Below are 22,325 nucleotides of genomic sequence, written 5' to 3'. Positions count from 1 at the left end.
GGCAACATCTGAGCCGCTATGGTGACTTTGATATTAGGGACAAATAGAAAGCTTTTTCGAATTTATGTATAACATTCTTTATGCAGATGTTAAATATGTGTTTTTTGGCTTTCAGTGATGGTATAGGGAATGGTTAATTCTGAATGATTATTGGCCTCCATCAAAAAATGTCTCTTTACAAATAGGGGATATTTTACTAGTTTATGTCAAATGCATAGTTTAGATCTTACAGTAATAAGCTAGCACTGTTGAGACAGAATGGTGTAAAGAATGTCTAGAAATCTGTACTCTGATCTGGTTTTTAATTACAGCTCTGTACAGTAAAAGTTCATCAGTAAAGGTTTTGTTGATGAGGAGCACTGGGGTGGTTGTGTTGTATGGAGTGCTGGATGACCACCATACTCTTAACTTTACCCCTATCCTCACGCTGTTTCTTCTTCTGATACATGCAGACACCTTTTTAAAGGTTTCTCCTTTTGGCTTGTACAAATTCAACCCAAATTGTATAAAGTAAATCCAGTGATTCTCTTGGTGCATTAAGCCACCACTGTGTGGGCCACATCTCATGGCTAAGCAAGTATTGCTGCTACCAGGCTTCTCCACGCAGTACCCAGGATCCAGATGTGCTGCCGCCGCAAGTTAAAACTACCACATGCCGACCACTGATATATAATTTTCAAATCCCTGTGGTAGCTCTCACTCTTAAGGGGAGTGCACTAGAGACTTTAAGTACACCCTGAAGACCAAAACTCTGCAAAGACCATCTACATTCTGGCTGCTTTAGACAGCAGCGGTGCAGCCTAAAACAGAGCGAATGGTGGCTGAAGAGATTCAGATCTTACCCAAAAATAATAATAAAAAAGCACAATAAATGTTCAAAAATACAACATATGAGCTGACAGATTTAAAATAAAAACTGGAAAGAAAAGTACACACGAAGTAACTTGGCATTAAACTTAAAGGCAATTTAATTTAAAGTCTACCATCTATTTTTGTCTGCATAACGAAATATGTTATATTAACATTAAACTCTCCCGGTGTCTTGAGCTTTATAAACTTCAGTAGAACACAGACCCTTTGGAGAGTATAAACACCTCTTTATAGCATCAGAATCTTACTGGCTAATGAATATTCGATGTGTTTAGTCGATGACATCTTGTCTCAGAGAAGAGAGGTGAATAAACTCTTTAAAGAAGATGAGGCGTGACAGGAGAGAGCTGCTCAACGGAGCTGTGAATCATGTTGGAAGAAGAAAAAGTCAACATGTCAGTCTGGTTACAGGTGATGCAGTCATAACAGAAAAATAAATGCTCTACAATCAAACCTTTCTCACTTCTGCAAGCTTGTAGACGGCCCACAGTTGAAATGGTTCAATTAAACATTTTTTTTAAATCCTTTCTGGATTCAGCTGTTATTCTGGTGTTATTTTCTTCACTTTTAGAGCAATAAATTGAGTTCGACAGCACAGATATCATCATTAGAATATGCACCAGCATCACCAAAGGGTGTGTAAAGCATGTGGTGGTCAACAAAAGAAAACAACATTACTGACATTTTCTTTTTCCTACCTTTCTAAGGTTTTTGCATGGTAAAACTAGGATTTAAAACGTACCCATTCAATATCCAAGCCTCACAGTCAAACTGTTTATCCTAATTTTCTGCACGTAGCTATCCAAGAACGAAGCTTAAAATGAAAATGAAAAACAAATCATGGGAAAAATTTTCTGATGCATTAAGGAATTTCATTTTTGTAAACCTTAATTTTCCCAAGCTGTACTGCGAAATCCACTTTCTTTCCGTCGTTGTAGATAATAAAACAGAAAAAAATTTGTGTGATATATACATATATGCATATTTTGAACTCCATGTTTGCTTCTAGCAGTAAAGGAAAAGTCTATTTGTTTGAGGTCATGTCATTGTCTGTTGAGAAGTCAATTTTTAAGTATCCTTCTGTAACAGATTACAAGTATCAAAAAATATATGTTGAATAGCAACATTGCTATTATGGTAGTAATGGTAGCAACCTGAAATACAGCCAATAAGCGAATAATAGTAAATATGCTGAGAACATTAAACTGATAAATTATTAAAGGAAAGTATATTTTCTTTACTTCTGAACCCTCTGCAGTTAAGTTGGTCAGCCCTAAGGAGACCCCTCAACTCTATCATTTAGCTTGTTATCATTGAAGGACATGCTGCTCATCCTGTTGCTCACCGATGTTTAGATGGAGCATAAAGGGCCATGGCTACTACAGATCTTAAAAATAGACAATTATCAAGGGCACAATCATTTCCTCATAGTGCCCATTTGTTTCAAAGTGACGAGACTCAATTTAAGTATTTTGGGCGCAAACATTATTTCATCAACATAAAAACTGCTGCTGTGTTTAGTTTTGCAATTATAATTATTTAAATCCAACATAAAGAAACATTATTTCTGGTTCTGTGCATACCATTTTGTTCAGCAGCATTGTCATCCATCCATCCATCCATCCATCATTCCATCTAATTCAGAGCTCCATCCATCCATCCATCCATCCATCCATCCATCCATCCATCCATCCATCCATCCATCCATCCATCCATCCATCCATCCATCCATCCATCATTCCATCTAATTCAGAGCTCCATCTATCCATCCATCCATCCACCCATCCATCCATCCATCCATCCATCATTCCATTTAATTCAGATCTCCATCAATCCATTCATCCATCCATCCATGGTAAGGGTTGTGTAAGAGGGTTGGACGCTACCAGGCATTGTGGGAAAAGTGGAATCCATTGTTTCTATGTTAAAAATATTTTATTGTAACATAAATACAATAATCTAACTTCATATATTCTATGTTATTATCACTGGTTTAATTGTTGAGCTTCCGTAACAAGCATCAAACTCTATCATATGCCATCATTTGTTGCATAATAATATTTTATCTGTTCATAAATAAGATATAAATAACAGACATTGACAATGTACAGTATGAAATTTCACCGTGTTTTAATTCTAGGTTTTGTTTCACATTTATTCCAGATTTTCTTAAAGGCACTGATAAGTTGAGAGCCAGGTTTGACCTTTTCCTACCCTTAAACACATAATTTAATAATGTATTCTAGAGTAGGAAACGGTTGTAAATCTGATGAGGTACATGGTTTTGTCAAGCAGAGACAATTGTTTTTTTTTTTAGCTGCTATTATCAGGGATCACATGTTTTGGAAAACAGAGACATAAAGCTTGATTATTTAGTTACTGAAGCCATTGTTAAACATTTGTATTGGGTGATTTCTGCCCTGGTTAACAGATTCAAGATATATATGTGCAGAGGTCAATGTCTCGTGGATTATCTGCAGCGTTTGGTGGCCCATGTCCAGCCCCCAGGGTCGCTAACACACTGACATAAGCAGGCTCTTCAGTGACGCCAGACGGCATGTTGTTTTCCGACTCCAGCTAACAATCCTCGCCTCTGAGAAACCGCAGAGAAGGCTTTATTCATCCAAACACAGACAAAAACATGTTGCTGGAAGATATTACCCTGACACTGTCTGCAATTCAGATCGGTCCGTTTACCTCCAGTCTTGATTCCCATCTATTTACTTATTGCAGAGTAAACAACAAACAGCACAGAGCATGACGGCTGACTGCAGCAATCTCTCGAGGACATTTGGCTGTGTTTTTGCAACTCGTGCTGCCAAAAGCATGAGAAAATAAAGTATTCCACAGACTTTGGGGGAAGTTTTAGCACACTGCACTAATGTATTATTGTAACAAACACTGTACTATTCCAACGCAAAAGGAAAAGCCGTGGGGGTAATATTTCTATTATTTTAAAATGTACTCGTGCTCATCGTCTTCCGCTTATCTGGGAGCGGGGGCGCCGAGAAACGTAAGCCATGTTTCCATCCAATTCTCACGCAAATTCAAGCAAATTTTAACAATTTGAAACAGGTAAGTGTTCCCTATATAAAAACTTATTCTACCTCCTCTTTGGAGCATTTATTGTTTTTTGTGAGCGTAAGAACATTTTGGCAAAGTTTTGTGAGATAATCCAAATTTTTCCATTTACAACAACATTTTCTAATGCAATACTTGTAAAAGTGTGCATCAAAACACGTTGTTGGAAATGCGTCTGCAGTCTCTCCACCGTTGTATTGGCCGTCCCTTGGGCTTCCTCTCAGTAGGACATGCCTGGAGCACCGAGGAAGGCGAACACGGTGATTTGGAACAAATGCCAGAGCCACCTCAGCTGAGTCCGCTCAATGTGGAGGAGCAGCAGCTCTATTCCGAGCTTCAACATTAAATAATTTAGAAGTTTTCATTAATTAGGCTGAAAGACGCATAACTATTCATTTTATTTCATTTCTACTTTAAAGGGGAAATGTGAAAACTTCACTTTTTTAGCCCTTAAATACATTTTGTTATGTACTGAGAGTCTCTATTAATGCAGAAAATGTGAATGTAGTTTCTCCGGGTGCTGCATAGATATCTTTATATTCTGTTTGGGTCATATTTTTCAAGCATTTAAGTTTTCTCTGTTTTCTGTTACATTGTTTTAAACTGTTACGTCACAGTATCTGCTGCAGAACTGCTAAAAAAGGTCATGGAGCTCCGGTTTACTAATTTTGTGAATCCTCCATTTTATTTCCCTGAGTGATCTTTGTCTTCCAAGATGAAGGATGCCGAAGCTACAAGTGGATACGTCATTGGTTGTTTGTTACACCGTCCCCCTGCGTACTCCAAAAATGGCTGATCGGAGTGAAGTGGAACGCTCCTCAACCTGGAGGGGGGCGGGGTGTGAAGTGCCTCCTTCAGATTTAAAGAGACAGCACCAAAACGAGTTACTCTGGGACGCACCTAAGAACAGAGGCAAAAAGGGGGATGTGAGGGTAAATTAACGAGGATTTCAGACCAAAGCATTGCAGTTCCACTTGATATAGATCTCAACTGAAGGATTTTAATACGAAAAGGAAGAATTGAACAGCATGATATGTCCCCTTTTAACTCATAAAATAAAATATTTATTGCCTTCAACCTCTTTTTTTTTAGCTTTCTGTTTAATGTGCTGTATATAACCAATCAGTTGGTTTGTCCCACTTTCCAATAATCTTATTCAGACTATTTAGACCCTATGCTTCATAGTCATTATTCAGATAGACTGTTTTTTACAGGCTGTGTTGCTTTGTGCATGGTTCAACTTGGGATTTTTTCAATCCCTACATTTGGTGCTTCAGCCACTGTATGCTATCAAAAAGATTTCACAGTTGAATGCCTCCGTCCAGATCTATTTTCTTTTATTCTTCCAAGAGGATCAGAACACAAATGGACTAATGCAATGGTCCTCAATTCTGGAACTCAAGGTCCGGTGTCCTGGAACTTTTAGCTGTGTCCCTGATCCAACACACCTGAATCAAAAGGCTGAATTGCCTCGTCAGTATGCAGTCAGGTTCTCCTGAGTCCTCCTAACAACCTGATTATCAAAGGCCCTGATTCTTCTGTTCATCTCCTGCTCTATAATTCTCTCTCTCTCTCGAACAAGACAGACAGCGGGGTTCTTCGACTTCTGTGCTTGAGAGCTGAACTGCAGACAGCCATCAATCCCATTAAAAAGTTGAAAGCTCTGGATCTTTGTCCTCTGGATTGAATTATGAATGTCCCAGTGCATATTGAGTAGGACTTTCATGAGAATTATGAGCTAGCAGGGTTACACATGCTTCCCTCACGTCTGAGCAACGACCCCATCATGGCACTGGCCTTGTGACAACATGACACAATCCTGTAACACTTCTGCAAGTTTGTGGCCTGCAGTGTGAAACGATTGTGTCGCTACGAGGTAGGATCAAAGCAGGAAGATGCTGTAGACTGTTGCGTAGCTCGTGGATAATGTGGTAGACTATTTATTCAGCACGAAGCCACCCTATAACCAGAAAACGGAAATCATGAGACTAATCTGACAAAGTGCCATCACTGCAGACAAACTTCTTCTTCTGGGCCTCTGTAAATGCTCACTTCATGAACAAAAAAGGAAAGATTTAATGTTCTTTGTCACTTTTGTATTTTGGAGAAGGAGACTGTGTGCTGTGTGTGTTTAACCCCTTAATATGGACTTTTTTTACATTGTCAGTACCATATGTGTATCTGCTAATCTTAAAACTTTCCTTTTTTGACAAAACTTAACACTAGAGTGGCTCATGTTACTCTGAGCTACCTTTATAGTTTTACTGCTATAGGCTTAGGTTACTGGAAGATATTAGGATCTAATTTTCTCACTCTATAGAGTTCTACTGTTCTTCAATTATGCATTATGTGTTGTCATTTCTGCTTTAACTTTCTGTTCTCTCTCTTTTATCTTCGTAGTAGGTACACCTGGTCTGGCGTTCTGTTAACTGTGACATCATCCAGAGAAGACGGCTCACCCGCTATTACCATCTAATGTAGAACAGATTACTAGATCAATGTGTGCTTCTGTGCTTTTTGTCTCTCTTATTGTGTCTCTGCTCTGTCTTCTCCTAGTCGGTCGAGGCAGATGACCGTTCATACTAAGCCTGGTTCTGCTGGAAGTTTTCCTTCCCGTTAATGGGGAGTTTTTCTTCCCACTGTCGCTTCATGCTTGCTCAGTATGAGGGATTGCAGCAAAGCCATGTACAATGCAGACGACTCTCCCTGTGGCTCTACGGTTCCCTAGGAGTGAATGCTGCTTGTCGAGACTTTGATGCAATCAACTGGTTTCCTTATATAGGACATTTTTGACCAATCTGTATAATCTGACCCAATCTGTATAATATGATTGAACTTGACTTTGTAAAGTGCCTTGAGATGACATGTTTCATGATTTGGCGCTATATAAATAAAATTGAATTGAATTGAATTGCTATTATTTTGGAAATAATTGTAAATAGTGTTAATTGGGTTGTTTTCAATGTTTCTCTTTATTGTTGTTTATTCATCACATCAATAAAAACCACAGTGTATCTCCTCCAGATGAAGGGAAGGTTTCGCTCACAGCTGTAAAAAACGGTCTCAACTCCTTTGGGCTCTGTATGCTACAGTAACTCATAATGGCTGAAACCTATTCAGTTGGGGGGGAAAATGCACCATGTGTCTAAATTCACTTCTCCTTTTCACAGCTCATATCTTCTTGTGAAATCATCCTCGAGGAAACGAAAGCCGAGATTTCCACTGTGGTTTGCGTCTCTCTGAATAAAGATGGGCACGCTTTCCAGCTGAGCAGTATTCCCAACAACAATCAGGACCCAATGCACTGGTACGTCTGGTCTGGGGAGTTTTTATTTTATTTTACTTCACTACCTTATTTGACTACCCAGTTTAAATCAGAAAACAAGAAAATAAAGATAATTGCTGAACCTTTAAATAAAAAAAAAACTTTTTGAAAGGTCAGTGGACCTCAAAGTAAAGCTCACTGATTTGAAGCTGGATAAATGTTGCCATGTGGACGGTGTGTGTGACCCAAAGCCGATGGCAAAGAGACGGTTTGCAGTAGTTTCCTGCTGAGCAACCAGTGAGATGAAATGACTCCAGTTTGGGCTCTGGACAGTTTAAAAAAAAACAGTGTTGTTGGGGAGCAAAACAGACCACATTTGACCCCAGACCCACACAGCTTACAGGGGAAGAAGGGTATTTTTAGTGCTTCAGCGATGAAGATTTGAGCAAACAGAAAACGGCTCGATAGTTTTACCCCCTCCAGGGTGAACAAAGCAGTTCAAAGAAAACTAAGGCTTTTTTCGTGTTCTTTGATCTTTTCAGATCCCTCGCTGTACCTCTGCAGGTATTGATTCTTCCGTATAATAAATCAGTTGTTGTTGTTTTTTTTTTTTTTTACTGTCCTAAAATCTCTCTCTGTGAGGAAGAAGTTCCTCACAGAAGCATGGTTTTCTTCTCCCAACTGGTTGAGACACAAGTCTTATAATGTCTTTACTGCCACCGTTAAAGACTCACAAATCAGATGGCCAAGGGTGACCCCCCGATGAGCCGTCACGTGTTTGGCCCCCGTTCAGTCAACACAGGAGCGTGTAGGTTGATCATTACTGGGGTAATCATATCAGCCACGCTGAGCCTGATTGTGTAATTCATCCCAGAGCAAGACAGCACAACCGATGTGTTTCCATCATCACGACCCACTGACTCCTTTCAGTAAGGCATAACTCATGAGGCCTCGGATCCGTCCAGTCGTGACCTCGGCAGCATGATAATGCAAATCTCAGTTCATCTATGATTGAATTTAATGGGGATGCTGATTTTCTGAAAGTGGCTACTCACCAGAGACCTAAAGGAGTTAGAATAAGTATTAACATATGTAAGAGAGCACTGAAATATTACTGGTCTGCATGTGTTTTGCTCACATAACAGACCCTTTTTTTGGCTTTTTACTCTGGTATTCTACTTATATAAGCAAAGTTGGAGACAGTTTGATAGATTTATATGACTTCAACACATGTTTTTTTTCTTGTTTTTTTGCGTGCCTAAAACTGGTCACTAAAAGAAAGCTGAGACACAAGAGTAGTAAATGCTTTTCATTTGTGGCATTGAATGAGGCCAAGCACAGAAGCATCACTGACTGATACGATCTTGAAAACCGGTTTTTAAAATGAGAAAAACAAAGGTTTTAGTCAAGATGCCATGGCAAGGTCTCATTAAACATTCTTTCAAAATGTCATTATGTGAACATCTGACTTACATCAAGTGTGACTTCTCGCACAGGTAGAAAGGAGCCTTTAGGCAAGCAGTAGCAAAAATGGAGGCTTTATGACTTTTTTTCCCTTATATTTTAGGGAACATTTGGAATCACAAAAGGATCCCTAAAGCCATTTACGTTATTATGTTTCAAACTAACAGGATTCAGTTTCAGTCCTATCTGTCATTGCAGATCTGCCACCTGTATGAATTAACCTTCACTTTTATGAACGTTTCTGACACTTAAAGCTATAGTTTTTTTTTAAGGGGTGATATAAAAATAAACAGCAGAGAGGTAATGGACAAGGAGCTAATTTTCTTCTGACACTAATTACTAGAAATGCACGGATCTGAGATATCGGCTCCGATATTGACTTATAGCTGGATCAGATATCGGATAAATAACACAAATCTAGCATTCAGATCCAGTCAATTCTTTTTTATTAATATCATACACACCAATACAGCGATCTAGAGTAGTTCTATGTTTACAACGCCGGTTATGTCATCAGCAGCTAGTGATGAGCAAACACAGAGCAACATGGAGAAAGCACCGGACCGAGCTTTGTCTGCTATTTGGAAACATTTAAAACTTGCGGCAACAAGCCTGAGTGCAACATGCAATATCTGCAACGCATAAGTTGTGAGGGGTGGTGATAAAGTTGATAAATTTAACATCACAAACGTATATAAGCACCTCCAAAAGCTCCATGCTAAAGAGCACGCTGACCTTTTTTTAATAATGTTTTTGTCAAGCCTGATGCCTTCACTCACATGACCAGGTATACAGTTCCTACATTCAACAGTAGTACCAGATTGGTATCGGGTATCGGCCGATACGCTCAGCTCAGTTATTGGTATCGTATTGGATCAGAAAAGACTGGATCAGTGCAGCTCTACTAATTACTTTTTTGTCAAATATTTATCAGATCAGTAAATCAAACTTCCTCTGTAATATTAAAAAGTTTTTGGATTGGGTGCTGGGCTCCATAAGCCCCGCCCCTTTCTTGCCCAGCTGCTAGTGGGTCACATTGTTATTTATCAGTGTCACTGTTTACGATGGTCGAAACACAAGAAACTGGTGCAAAGCAAGCGCCAACATCTGTTCTTGCACTTGAACTGGTGGAATGGTGCCGTGAGCGGAAAAAAAAAAACCTTCTGTCCTGTGAAATACAACTCTAACTTTAAAAAAAAAATCTAGCTCATACAAACATTTTTTAGAGATTGGGCTCCGTTTACTAAAGTAGAATTTTATGGTGATCCCAGCCCCACTATGTCAAACTGTTAGCGCAACTTCTTTCTGTCTTCTGCAGGTTAGACAATGACTGCTAAAAACAACTCCACAAAACCCCGCTTTACACAATCCCCACTATTACTTTGAATGCTTATATTTCATTTGGTGAAAAAATAAACAAAAAAAGAAAAAAGAACATTGATTTTTTTCTCTCTGGGGCTTTCTATTACGAGAAACTATTGTGATTGGACAATTCCCGTTGGTTTGAGTTTAAACAGCCTGGTCATTGGCGTAATGAGACTCATTAAATAGAGACAACTGACACTGTGCAGGAGCTCTCAGTGACTCTGAATGTGTTGAAATAACAACATTAACCACCAGTGAAAATTTGGCCGATTTAGCAAGCGAGCTCTGCAAATTGGCTTTCGATTTTGGGCACGTAATCGTATATTAGAAGTTTCCACTATTTCTAAGACAGTCTAAGAGCAGGTACAAGGTTGAAAAGGGAAGAAGACATGAAAAGAGATTCACTTTGCTCCGAAAGTTGTTCTGAAACTCACAAACATTATGTGTTTTCTTTCTTCTAAATGCAGAACAATTGTTAAAGTACAATTGTAATTAAATGACATTAATATTAACAGTAAGCAGATGTGGAATTAGAATAAAGAATCAATTCCCAAGCACCTCTAGTCACCTGATTTTCGACATCACAGGACTCGGTGATCCCCTGACTTGTGGGAGTTTCGTGAGCGGACCGAGTGAAGACAGGAAGGATATGATTTAAGTCTTTCAGAGTCTGGATGCTATCCAAAAGGAATGTGGTGGGGAGCCCTTTGTGCTGTGAAGCTGACATCGCACAGTTCTTACAGGACTAAGAATGGTGCCTGTAACAGATGATAATAGGTTTCTTATGTTCACCCTGTGAGAAAATGAAAATAAAATGGTATGACGTAAAGGTTTCTGTCATAAGGAACACAGCGAACAGAAAATGAATAGAGCCTAGAGTGAGTTTTTTGGAGGCCTGCACAATGACGCTCTTTTTGTTTTTAGAATAAGTCATCTTCCAACTCCAGTGGGGGTAAACATCAAAATATTTTCTTGAGTTGCACACGCGGTCAGGAAGGTAAGATGCTGGCAGCTGTCCAGACCACGGTTAAGTGGTGGAATGTGCTGGGCCGAATATCTGAACGTAGCGTTGGTGCTGAACAAGAGAACGGGGGAGGAAATGGGCTCGAACACCACCCAGAGACCAGAAGAAAAAAAAATGAGGCTCAATTTGGGCAGAAGGCGAAATGGTTTCCAGCCAAGACATTAGGTGTGCACATGTCTGCAAAGAAACAAGCACATCATTCTCTCCGGCCTGGGCGACAAAAACCCTCAGATGTTAACTTCTCAGCTGGTCTTCCCAGCTGCTTTTAAAGAGCCTTCATTACAGAAACCCAAATTTATTCAGCTATTGCCACACTATTTGAGTGTACTTGGGTTTTATCGGTTTAACCAAGCAGGTTGTGGAATCATACATTATGTTGTGGCTTGAAGCAATGTAGGGGTCAATGTATATTCAATAAGCCCTGGCTGTTTGTTGCCCTCAGTTAATTACTGCTTTCAATTTCTGAAGTTCAATTGGGTTTATAAGCAATCAACATTAGCAATTATGTCCTATGGAAGAAAAAGTGCTGCAAAAAATAGCTATTCATAGTGAAATATTCACATATCCACATGCATTTTTGTTTTTTGCTTTTGTCTCTGGAAAAGAAAATTATTTATATGCACTTAAATAACTAAAATCAAGCTAATTTTACTCATTAAACAAAAGTTATAAGCAAAATTGTGCTTCATAGATGAGGAAATGTTAGGAAACCCCCTAATAGCGAGTGTTTTAGAATAAATAACTTCAGGGACAGATTTCTTGTAGCCATCCTCCAGTCTCTTGACATCAGTGAGGAAAGTTTCCAGCATTTCAATACAATCACATGGCCCAGGACCTTACTACTGTAACTCTTAACTAGTCCTGGATTTACTGACATGTTTTTTGTCATTGTAATGTAGCAGGGTTCCATTGTATCAGTATGTAAGCCCTGGTCATTGTCTACATTCATTCAGGCACCAGGTAAATTAAAGGTCTTCATCTTTGCACACCCTCCCTAAATGTTAAACCTGTACAGTTTATTTCAGATTGTACAGTCAAGCTCTTTTATATCAACAGCAGCAAGGGCCTTCTGTAGGTCTCTTAATTTGGGATGAAGACGTATTTTGGGGGTTCTTGGAGAGTTCCTTCAGTATATTCAGCATCCCGAATTTGGGTTCAAGGTGTTAGTAGTGATTCTTTAGTCAAATAGCTTAGGAAAGCCACATTTCTTTTATGTTTTCAGTCCACAAAGTATTTACGAGTTACATTTGTCTTTGTAGGTGCACCGAATCAGTTTATTAATGAGCCTGAACCACCAGCTGCACATTTAACTGAGCTCATGGTGAAATTGCTCGTTTCAGCTATTGACAAGCTCAGATTGTTATCCAACTGAATTCAAACTCGGAAATTAGCCGTCTGGCACGGCCATTAAGTTCACCCCATAAAAGACCTCCATTCAAAATAGTCTGATCAAACCACAAAATATATTCTACTGCAACTCTGTTTACACGAGTGTAGATAGATTGCTCTGAAGCATGTGTTTATACTTGAATTATTGTTAAAAGTGCTGAAGTTTCAAGTTTCCAGGTTGAAAGAGCAGCAAAAAAAAAAAAAAAAAAAACAAAGCTCACTGTGCAATTTTAAGTGAAAGTTTTGGAACTGTCTTCAGGTTGAGGGTTGCGGAAATAAATTGCCATGTTATTGTTTATCAAAAATTTCACATTTCATTTCCTGGAGTCTCAATTCGTACGTCTAGATTTACACTCACTCATGGACAAAGCTTTCCAAATCTGTAACGGGGTGGGTTTGGCAGGGCAAGATCCCCCTCTGAATGAGCATTGTGTGCACTAGAAAGCACGAGAAGGTTTCTAAGAAATGTGGTAACTCGGACCATGTTTTGTCTTTCTTCCTGTGCCATTATTTTCCAAAAGATTTGGCATCTCAGCTTGACCTCCGGTTTAGATAAATACATTTAACCATCCAATGTAAATTTAGTTTTAAGGAAGTCAGGGTCAGCCTGTAGGCAAACCGTACAGATCGATGTATTATTCTCGGTACAGTGTGACAGGTCAAACAACAAACTCCCTTATAGATAATACAGTTAGGAAAATACTTAAGCCAATGAGTTAAATAACTATTTAAACCTGCCGGTGGCTGTTACTTTGACAGGCTCCACTCTCTTTACTGCTGCTTTTGAGCAGGAAAACATGAGGAAATATTACTCATTTGGCCAATGTTCTGTCATTTTTCTTTAAATGTATTCCAAAAGCAAGAACATTTTTAAATCCAAATATTATTTAATTGTAGCGGTATGTTCATCAATAAATGGAAATCTTTTCCCTTCAAAGGGCAACAAGCTGCACTGCGCTTAGCAGAAAAACGTACAAAATCACTGTTTGGAAAAACCTCTTTTCCCAGATTTATTTCCCACATACAAACCTTCATATTTCCAAAATATGAAGGCTTTGTGATCTCAACATGTGTTCTATTGAACATATGAAGTCCAATAAATGTGAATAATCTTATTTGGCTGTTTTGGGAAATTCTAACACCTTTGTTAAAAAGTCAAAACTTTAAACGTGACATTTTCAATAAATACATGCCAGAAACATTGAATATAAAAAAAAGGCTCTTGAAACGGTTCTTATCTGTTAAGTAATTGATAGTTCAGCTTTTTGTCTCCTGTGTTTTAGAAGTAATTACTAAATCCATTTATGTCATTGACTGTCTAGCGTGAGGTTTGTCATGCGCAACACCAAGTCATCTTCTGATTGGCTGAACCCATAACCCATAATATGTGTTGCTCAAGTAGGGCTGGATCTGGTTCTATATTCAGCTTTATACTAAGTCGTCTAATTTTATAGAATGTTGCTGCAGGATTTTCATTCTGTATTAACTCCCCATCTGTTTGTCCAGAATAACATATTAACTTTCTTTAAGAGCATTTTCTTAAAGAAAATTTTCTCAAATCCAAAGTGAGGAACCATCAAAATATCCGATTAACTGAGGCAAAACAAACATATTAAAGTTTTCGAGTGACCTCTGAGTTGGAACCAAAGCTGACTAACAATCCAGCTGAAAAAGGGTCTAAAGTATCAGAACCACGGTGTAGAAAACACAAGGGGATCTGAGAAAAAAATGAGTCACCTGTGCCAAAGTAAGGCAGAGCTCTCCATTTCTTCCACTGTTGGTTTTGGTGTTGTAATTTGATGGTAGTTCCAAACCTTGTCTTGTTTTTTTTTGTTTTTTGTTTTTTCAAATTAAAATGAGGTGTCAGAACTCAAGATGAAGTTAAATAAACAGCCAAGAGGACACTGCTGTGATCTAAGGGTAGAGGTATGAATTTGCCAAAGTTGTGGTTGGTCAGTCTCAGTGTTCGATTATTATTATTATTGTAATTCACTATAATGTTGATTATAATAATTCTCTTTGTTGCACAACATATTTTTTCAAAATCTCCAGTCAGTTGAAGACAGGCAGAGCAATCTAATAGCTTTGAAATAGTTCCTCGTTGAACATTTGTTTTCCTTTTGGAAACACTGACAGTAAAAGAACCATCCAATCCAGCATGACCCCTGGTAGTGATGCCCTTCGTGCCTTTTCCTTAGAAATCGCACAAATTGCCTTGAGGGTGTAGCTCTCTGGAAAAGTATGTTTTTTGACAAGCTGTTACGATCACAGAAGCATTCAGGGTTACAGTTAGTGCAGCCTGTTGTGATCTAGACAGACTCGTATCATAGCTCCGTTACAATCTGGACCGACAGCTCTTTGTAGTGGAAACTATTTTTAGCCTTCCCAGGTTCATTTTGAGGGTCTAGCTGAATCAGAACCCGCCGTGCCCCACACGATACTCATGGTCACTTGATGTTGGCTGACACCAACACTCATACTCTCACTCATCTCCTATAGAGATGATCAAGCTGAGACTCTTTATTTAGGTCTCCTCTGTTTACTCACCGTTTGTCTCCCTCAAATCAAATTTTCATTTTCTCTTCTCCAATGTCTTTTCTTTTCTTTTTTTTGTCTCGACTTCTGCAGTCATTGAAAAGAAAAACGGAAAGAAAAAGCAAGCCCTTTTTATTATATAACTATCCATTTCACTGTGCCGCATACTTATCAGTTTAAAGGCTAAAGCTGTCAAAGCCATATACGTCTCACACTGTTCACCCACATCTGACCTCCATCTGACAGACCTGGATTTCTCGCTCCAAAGAGGTTCCTTCATATCTTAATGAGCTGAGTAAATGTTTCAAATTTGATGTATTTGTAACATGAATGTAGAATTAATATAAATACAATGAAATTCTACAAGGAACAAAGACAAACAGGCTAAATAATTGACATGCATTAAAAAAAGTTATGATTCAAAATTATATATCTCTGTCAAAAAATACAATCATTTTAAGTGGCTTTTGACATGGCGTTAGTTAGTTTTTGTTCTTTTCTTTTCTTTTCTTTAAGCACGTTCTTGGTAGTACATTTTATTCTACTTCTATTGTGTTTTGCTTCTATTTCATTATTATTTGCGTCATGATTACTGCATTTCGGTCAAATAAACTGGCTTTTAAATGTGCTCTAAAATTAAGATGAATTTGAATTTATGTTTATACATTTATTTATATAAAACATTTTTTCTTTTAGCTTTCATGTATGCATGATGCAGTTTATCAGGACTGCCTTAATAAAGTCATTTTTGGTCAAATAGTATTGGCAAGTTGCTATGAACTAATGGATAATTCTAAAAATGTATTCAAATACTTCACGTCTTGACAGTTTCTTAAAATGTATTCAAATACTTCACGTCTTGACAGTTTCTTATTTAAAACATATTTAATTTAAAGCTGTTATAAACACATTTATTGGCTCTCTGTAACTGCTTACAAGCCGTCCTCCTCTTCAATTTTTACCAACATAAATAAAAAACACTTAATCAAAATTGAAGCTGTATTTTACAGACAGAAAAATCTAAGAAAAAAGTTGTGATTAGTTGATGCGAACATGAATAAAAAAAATAGCTTTGTTAAAATCCTTTTTCAACACACTTTGGGATGACACAGAAGCGCGATAAGACCAGAATGTGCTTCATACTTGCAGGATTTCAGTCATCTCACCTATTCACAATGTAGGGATCAAATAAAAGACCAAACGCAACCTCTGCGTTTATTACCATATACATAGTGGAACTCCCACCCATGCAAACTCATCCGTCTGACTGTACCAGCACTCGCAGAGCAGAGGGTCACTTTATGCATTGCAAAACTTTCCCTAATTTACTTTGAGTATGCATTGGAACACCCTCACCTCCCACTAATGTTTGAAAATCAGCACCACAGACAACATGCAAGCATCGATGAGGTACACCTGCAAGCATGACTCTGATTCCTCCTCAAGGTAGTGTTCATGCTGCGCTGTATTACCGCAGCAGATGTGTTGCTAATGAATAGGCTGTGTTTGTTTGGTCATGTATTATAGCAATCTACCCGAAAAACGTGCCACTTTAATAGCAAACGCCCAGTGCCATGTAATACAAGACGCACAAGGGACTGAGGACCCACATGTTGTTGTTTTTTTTTTTTTTATTGCTTTGAATGATGCTGCTCAAGTGAGTCTAATTCAGAACAGAATGGCTCCTGGATAATTAACTCCCATAACAATCAAATTCAGATTTATTCAGTGTTAAACTGTGCAATAAGAGGTATTATTTCCCTTGGTGTGTAATTACAGTTACACGTCATGGACTAGGTAAGCCTTTAATGTATCATCTAATTATGTGTTGGGTATGCAGTTATGGAGACAACAAAGGTAGAACTTTGACGGGGTTGGTATTGTTCATATTGAAAGGTTTGAGCTTTTCCCCTGTTTTGCCTAATCTGTAAATTTTAAACAGTGGAAGTTAATTTGGATCCAGAATTACCATGTCTGGTAATTGCATGCCATGCATATTTTACTTGCTCAATAAATGCATGATGTTTGACATTCACATAATCTGGTGCTTTATCCTTTTTTAAACTAAGTACTCAAACTGAGAAACAGTAACAAGAAAAAAAAAACTTTAATGAGTCATACTAATTAGGAACAACGCAGATTAAAAGCATTTTATTGCCAATATGTGCATGGCTGGTGGCACTTATAAGATGAATAGCTTTTTGATCTTTGTAACACGTATGATTATATTATAAATTATATTTAATGAATTTAACTAAACTTTGATGAACTGTTGACTGATGTTTGATTATAATTATTTTTTTGTGTTCAAGATCGAATGAACTAAAAAAGTGAGTGAGTAAAGTAAGTAAGTAAGCTTTGGGTTTAAAACAAACGCATCAGCTGAACGGATGGCCTTAGAAAACAAGGCATGTGATAATGGAGCGACAAGAGCAATTGCTGGAATTTACAAAAAACATTTCCAGAAATATAAAGCTGACCCCAACGTGCAAAAAGAAAGAAAACTAAAAAAGTTCACAGCAACTTCTACTACAATAATAATAATAATAATAATAATAATAATAATAATAATAATAATAATAATAATAATAATAATAATAATAATAATAATAATAATAATAATAATAAAATACCGTTGGCAGCACTGAGCTCCGCTGATTTCCAAAATGCTCATCCTCTGGTGCAGCTTTATTCCCTCAGTTCACGTCGCTCCGCTGTAATCCAACTTTCGCCAGAAATTCTGCTGCGCCTCTGCCAGAACTTCTCCTCTCCGTCCTGTCGGCGACTGCGAACAAACACCGTGGGTCTGCGGTTTTAAATCAAACTCCTGAAGAAGGAATAGAAGGGAAAAGAAACACCGTGCGGGTGTGCGCGGTGAGCGCTGGGTGACCGCACGCGTCTTCCTGTGTGCGCGTTTCAGCGCGAGCCGCTCCGTCCGCTCCTTGTAACCGCGTGACGCAACCGGAGGCGAGGGGAGAGAGGGGAGGGGGGGGGGGGGGGATGCGGGTGTCGCACCAGCCTCATTGAGAGGAATAATGCATGCAAATCAGATCTGTTAAAAGTGTGAAGAAGGTGCTCACAGGACGCCTGTAGCTTGTTTGTTTTTTTTCCACTCGAAATATCTGCAAAAAGAGACATTTTAGGACTTTAAATCTGTGAACTATATTTGAATAATTTACCGTGTCGGTATATAAAATAGAAACTGACCTGAAAACATTTAATAGAAAGGTGAAACCTTGGCTGAAAGAAAATCAAATATGTGAACATTGAGTCATTATGATTATGTTGGATGTGAGGTGTTGTTTTGTGTAATGTTTGTTGTTAATGGTTGTCTTTTATAATGTATTTTATATATGATTGTGCAATGTGAGCTACGTTTTAGGAAAATGTATTTTATAAAGGCCTGACTGGGGACTGGGGTTGCAAATTAGCCTATAGGCTAGAAACCTTTCATGCAACACATTTAGCCATTTTGTTATGGCTCTGCCTATTACAATTATGAATGTAATAATGTGCGCTGCATTGTCCCTGACAAATAAACTAATAAAAAAAAAAAAAAATGTGTTTGTCATTTTTGCCTTAGGCATCACCAGTGCCATGTATTCGCTTGCCATGTTGTTAAAGGGTCTCCCTTGCCAGAAAGAGTAAAATGACAACGTCAAACTTCCAAAGGGATATGGTGCTTCAGGAAATGTTTTGCTTGCTGCAGCCAAACCAGCAACAGTCGAGAGAACCAGGAGCTGCAGGATGGGCAAGAGGGACAGGCATCATCATGGTTATTTGATTTGAACATAACACCTTGATTAAATCAAACTGTTACATGTTGGTATCTTAGGACTGAAGAGAACACAACACTACATTCCACAAAAATAAATTGGTTGGGTTGGAAGACGCTCGTTTCAAAGACTATCATTCTGATCTGTTAAGTTACTGATTTACAGTTTGTGTTTGCTGCTGTAAGAAAGTAAGGAATGTTTTATTCATACATCATGTTTCAGTGATGAAAGTCGCAGTGCTTCCCGGAGACATGGATTTAAATTGAAAACATTGTGGAAAAAGACAAAAGTCTACTGAAATGATACAGGTAATTATAAGCAAATGTCTAAAAATCTTTGAAAAGAACTCAAGGAAAAGCATTTTTGAGTAGGATTGTCTTCAGCTGCTTTTAAAATGAGTCAAAGCTCTCGAGACAACGTCAAAACAGAGGAAGAACATTCAAACAGTCGAGGTGCAACAGCCTGGAAAGAGCCATCCCCTGGAAGTTTTATACCTGGTCCTTGGGACTACCAGCAGATTTTTGTTTCATGACCTGAGGATAATATAGGAAGGAGCTTGAATATGCAGCCTCTGTATTTTTAATATAAAGTCTTAAATTAACATCAAACCACTGCAAAGACATTAAAGTCTTCCTGCAGACCTTTGCACTTGCAACTGAAGGTGAGCAAGTGCATTTTCTGTTGTTGATTCACATGAAAAGTACATGACAATAATCTAGATGAGTGGGAGTAAAAACATAAACATGCATCCTAAGTTGATGTTTTGACACCAACATTTTAAGTTTATTTTTTTATACTTCTCAAACGCTAATAACATTGCAAACAAGTTGTTTGCAATGTTCAGGACAATTCAAATGAGCAAAATGTCGCCTGGTCAGAGGAGCAATACTTTTCAGAACAAAGATCGGAAACTTGTTTTTCTCAGAGTTAGGTTTAGCCAGTTTGTAATCGCTTTTAGGTCAAATAATTTAGACACTTTGAAGTCGCAGAGCTGATTGTAATCAAAGTAAAAACGATAGAATATGTTCTGAATGTATTGATGATCTGTCCAAGGGGTTGTATATAAAGCATAGTATAAGAAGTAGGACTAAAAAACTCCGATCTACTCTAAGCCCCAAAACCTCTGTGTGACTTTTAAGTGGCATAGCCATGTAATTGTAACCCATGTAAACTCAAACCCAAATCCTGTCATTACTTGAGCGCATTTCTTGGGGGGGGGGGACTCTTTACTTTAAATAAAGCTGAAATTTGATGTGATCAAACTGCAGATGCCAGGATAAAATCATAAACCTTTACTTCGAGCATTCTTCATCCCAAACCGGCTCATTTTAAGCAGCTAATCAATCAACCTGTAGGCGGTTTTGCAGAGTGTGCTGACATAAATGCTTTCCTGAAGCGTTAGATTGCACTGAGTGCTGTCAGACTACTTTATAATTCACGGGGAAAATCTTAAAACAATAGTAAACAACAGACGGGGAGGATTTCTCTTACATTCTACCTACTTCCATCAATCACCCTACCCTCCTAGGAGCCAGACTGCACATCTCTCTGTGAAGAAATTACCTTATAACAGCAGACTTTTGTATACTGTGACAGGGACTGTTTGAGCACAGCAGCGCTTTTCTTGCAAAACACACTATTGAACAAACTATTGAATGTGAACTTTGTCCATAAACGGGGTTCAAGGGCCTTCTGCATGTGTCCACAAGCTATGTAGAGCTTATGCAATGAGCTGCTGTGATCTCAGTGAAAAACATATGGAGGAATACCATTTTCTATTTCTAATAATGTCCCTTTTCCTGTTACATATAAGTACTGAATGACCACAGGTGTCTTCTTTCTTTTTGAAACGTTTATTGTTGCTTACAATGCTGATAATGAAAGAACTAGTAGCAGCAGGTCAAATAACTCCACGTACTCATATTTTTATCAGCCGCACACCGCAACAGCTGCTGCTTGAGGATGCCGAGCTTCGAGCGGGGTTACGGACTAGCCAGCGGCAGCGGCAGCAGCTCCTGTGACTTTTGTCCCTCTTCGTGTGAGACAAAAGATGCACAAGAATAACTCGTGACTGAGCGATGATGCAAGAACGGCTCCGAGCTCCTGTGGGCCGCAGCAGCAGCAGCACATAACACTACGGTCTGATAGCCAGGCGTCGTTACTTCTACCCTGAAATGCTGAAATGCTTTTTGATTAGGTGCAGCCCCTCCTCCACGTCTCAGCCCCTCAGCGCTCCAAGGCAACGTATAGGTGACATCAGCAGCAGCAGCAGATTGGACCTTTCAGAGGAACTATGTGCATCTGTACATCAAGGCCTCTTGTGTTTGCTTTTTACATCATATTTAGCACATTTAGATGATCCATCCTTTGATGTGTTCGGCGGATGGGACAGCAAAAAGCCAAAATTAACCAAATTAACCAAGTGCGAGAGGAATGATTTATGTATTAGATGTGTCATGAGAACCTTTACCCTTAAAGTTGTGAGAACTTTTAGATTAAAGACGTTCATAGCACACCTTTATTAGGTTTGTTGTGACAACCCTGTGTGGTGGGGACTGACATGGTTCACACTGAGAGGAAGCCATGAAAGAAACCAGCTAAAGTAAATGGCTTCTCCAAGCATTTGGATGGAAAGTCCAGTGACTCATCTTACCTGGGCTGAAGAGAAAAAGAGACTGGGCTGCTGCACTGTGGTTCATGATCCCCCTTTTCAGATGAAAAAGGGACTTTTTTATTTTGGAATTCAGGACCCAGAGTCTGAAGAAATAGTGGAACGGCTGCTGTCGGTCCACCGTGTTTTGTCAAGTCCAAAGTAAGCACGACCATCCACCAGGCAAGCTTTCTGGAGATTCAGCAGGACATGGCCCCCCCTCAGGCTGCCAAAAGCACCGTTAGACTTGAGCAGACTTCATCGTCATTCAACCGCGCATTCACAATGTACACTAGAGGGAAATTTCCTTGCAAGGCTCCGGGTAAAAACAGAAGCGAAAAGAGAAATGTGCAATACAAAAGAATTAAAATTCTAAAATAAAACATATTTAAAGAAACAGAAACCAATACGAATATCATGACGTTTGTCAGGAATGTAGCAGAATCTCAGCTCCACTTTAACCGAAGCAGAAAAAAACAATAAATTCATGAAATAGTTCATTTTCAGCTTTTAACTTTTTGCTCTCTCTCTTTTATCTTCATAGTAGGTACACCTGGTCTGGCGTTCTGTTAACTGTGACATCATCCAGAGAAGACGGCTCACCCGCTACTTCCATCTAATGTATAACAGATTACTGGATCAATGTGTGCTTCTGTGCTTTTTTGTCTCTCTTGTTGTGTCTCTGCTCTGTCTTCCGTAACCCCAGTCGGTCGAGGCAGATGACGTTCATACTGAGCCCGGTTCTGCTGGAGGTTTTTCCTTCCCGTTAATGGGGAGTTTTTCTTTCCACTGTCGCTTCATGCTTGCTCAGTATGAGGGATTGCAGCAAAGCCATGTACAATGCAGACGACTCTCCCTGTGGCTCTACGCTTCCCCAGGAGTGAATGCTGCTTGTCGGGACTTTGA

General features: G+C 38.8%; 1 protein-coding gene across 1 annotated transcript in view; it reads right to left on the bottom strand.

Moving 5' to 3' along the window:
- Positions 1-17,909, bottom strand: part of gcgra (glucagon receptor a) — a 55,402-nt gene extending 37,493 nt beyond the window's left edge. The window contains exon 1 of the mRNA XM_036148038.1: positions 17,627-17,909. The gene's annotated coding sequence lies outside the window, so the exon portion shown is untranslated. The remainder of the gene's footprint in view (positions 1-17,626) is intronic.
- Between the last annotated feature and the right edge of the window lie 4,416 nt (positions 17,910-22,325).

This window comes from Fundulus heteroclitus, chromosome 16 (genome assembly GCF_011125445.2).
Source record: "Fundulus heteroclitus isolate FHET01 chromosome 16, MU-UCD_Fhet_4.1, whole genome shotgun sequence".
NCBI classification, from domain to species: domain Eukaryota; kingdom Metazoa; phylum Chordata; class Actinopteri; order Cyprinodontiformes; family Fundulidae; genus Fundulus; species Fundulus heteroclitus.
This window is presented reverse-complemented; position numbering and strand designations above follow the sequence as displayed.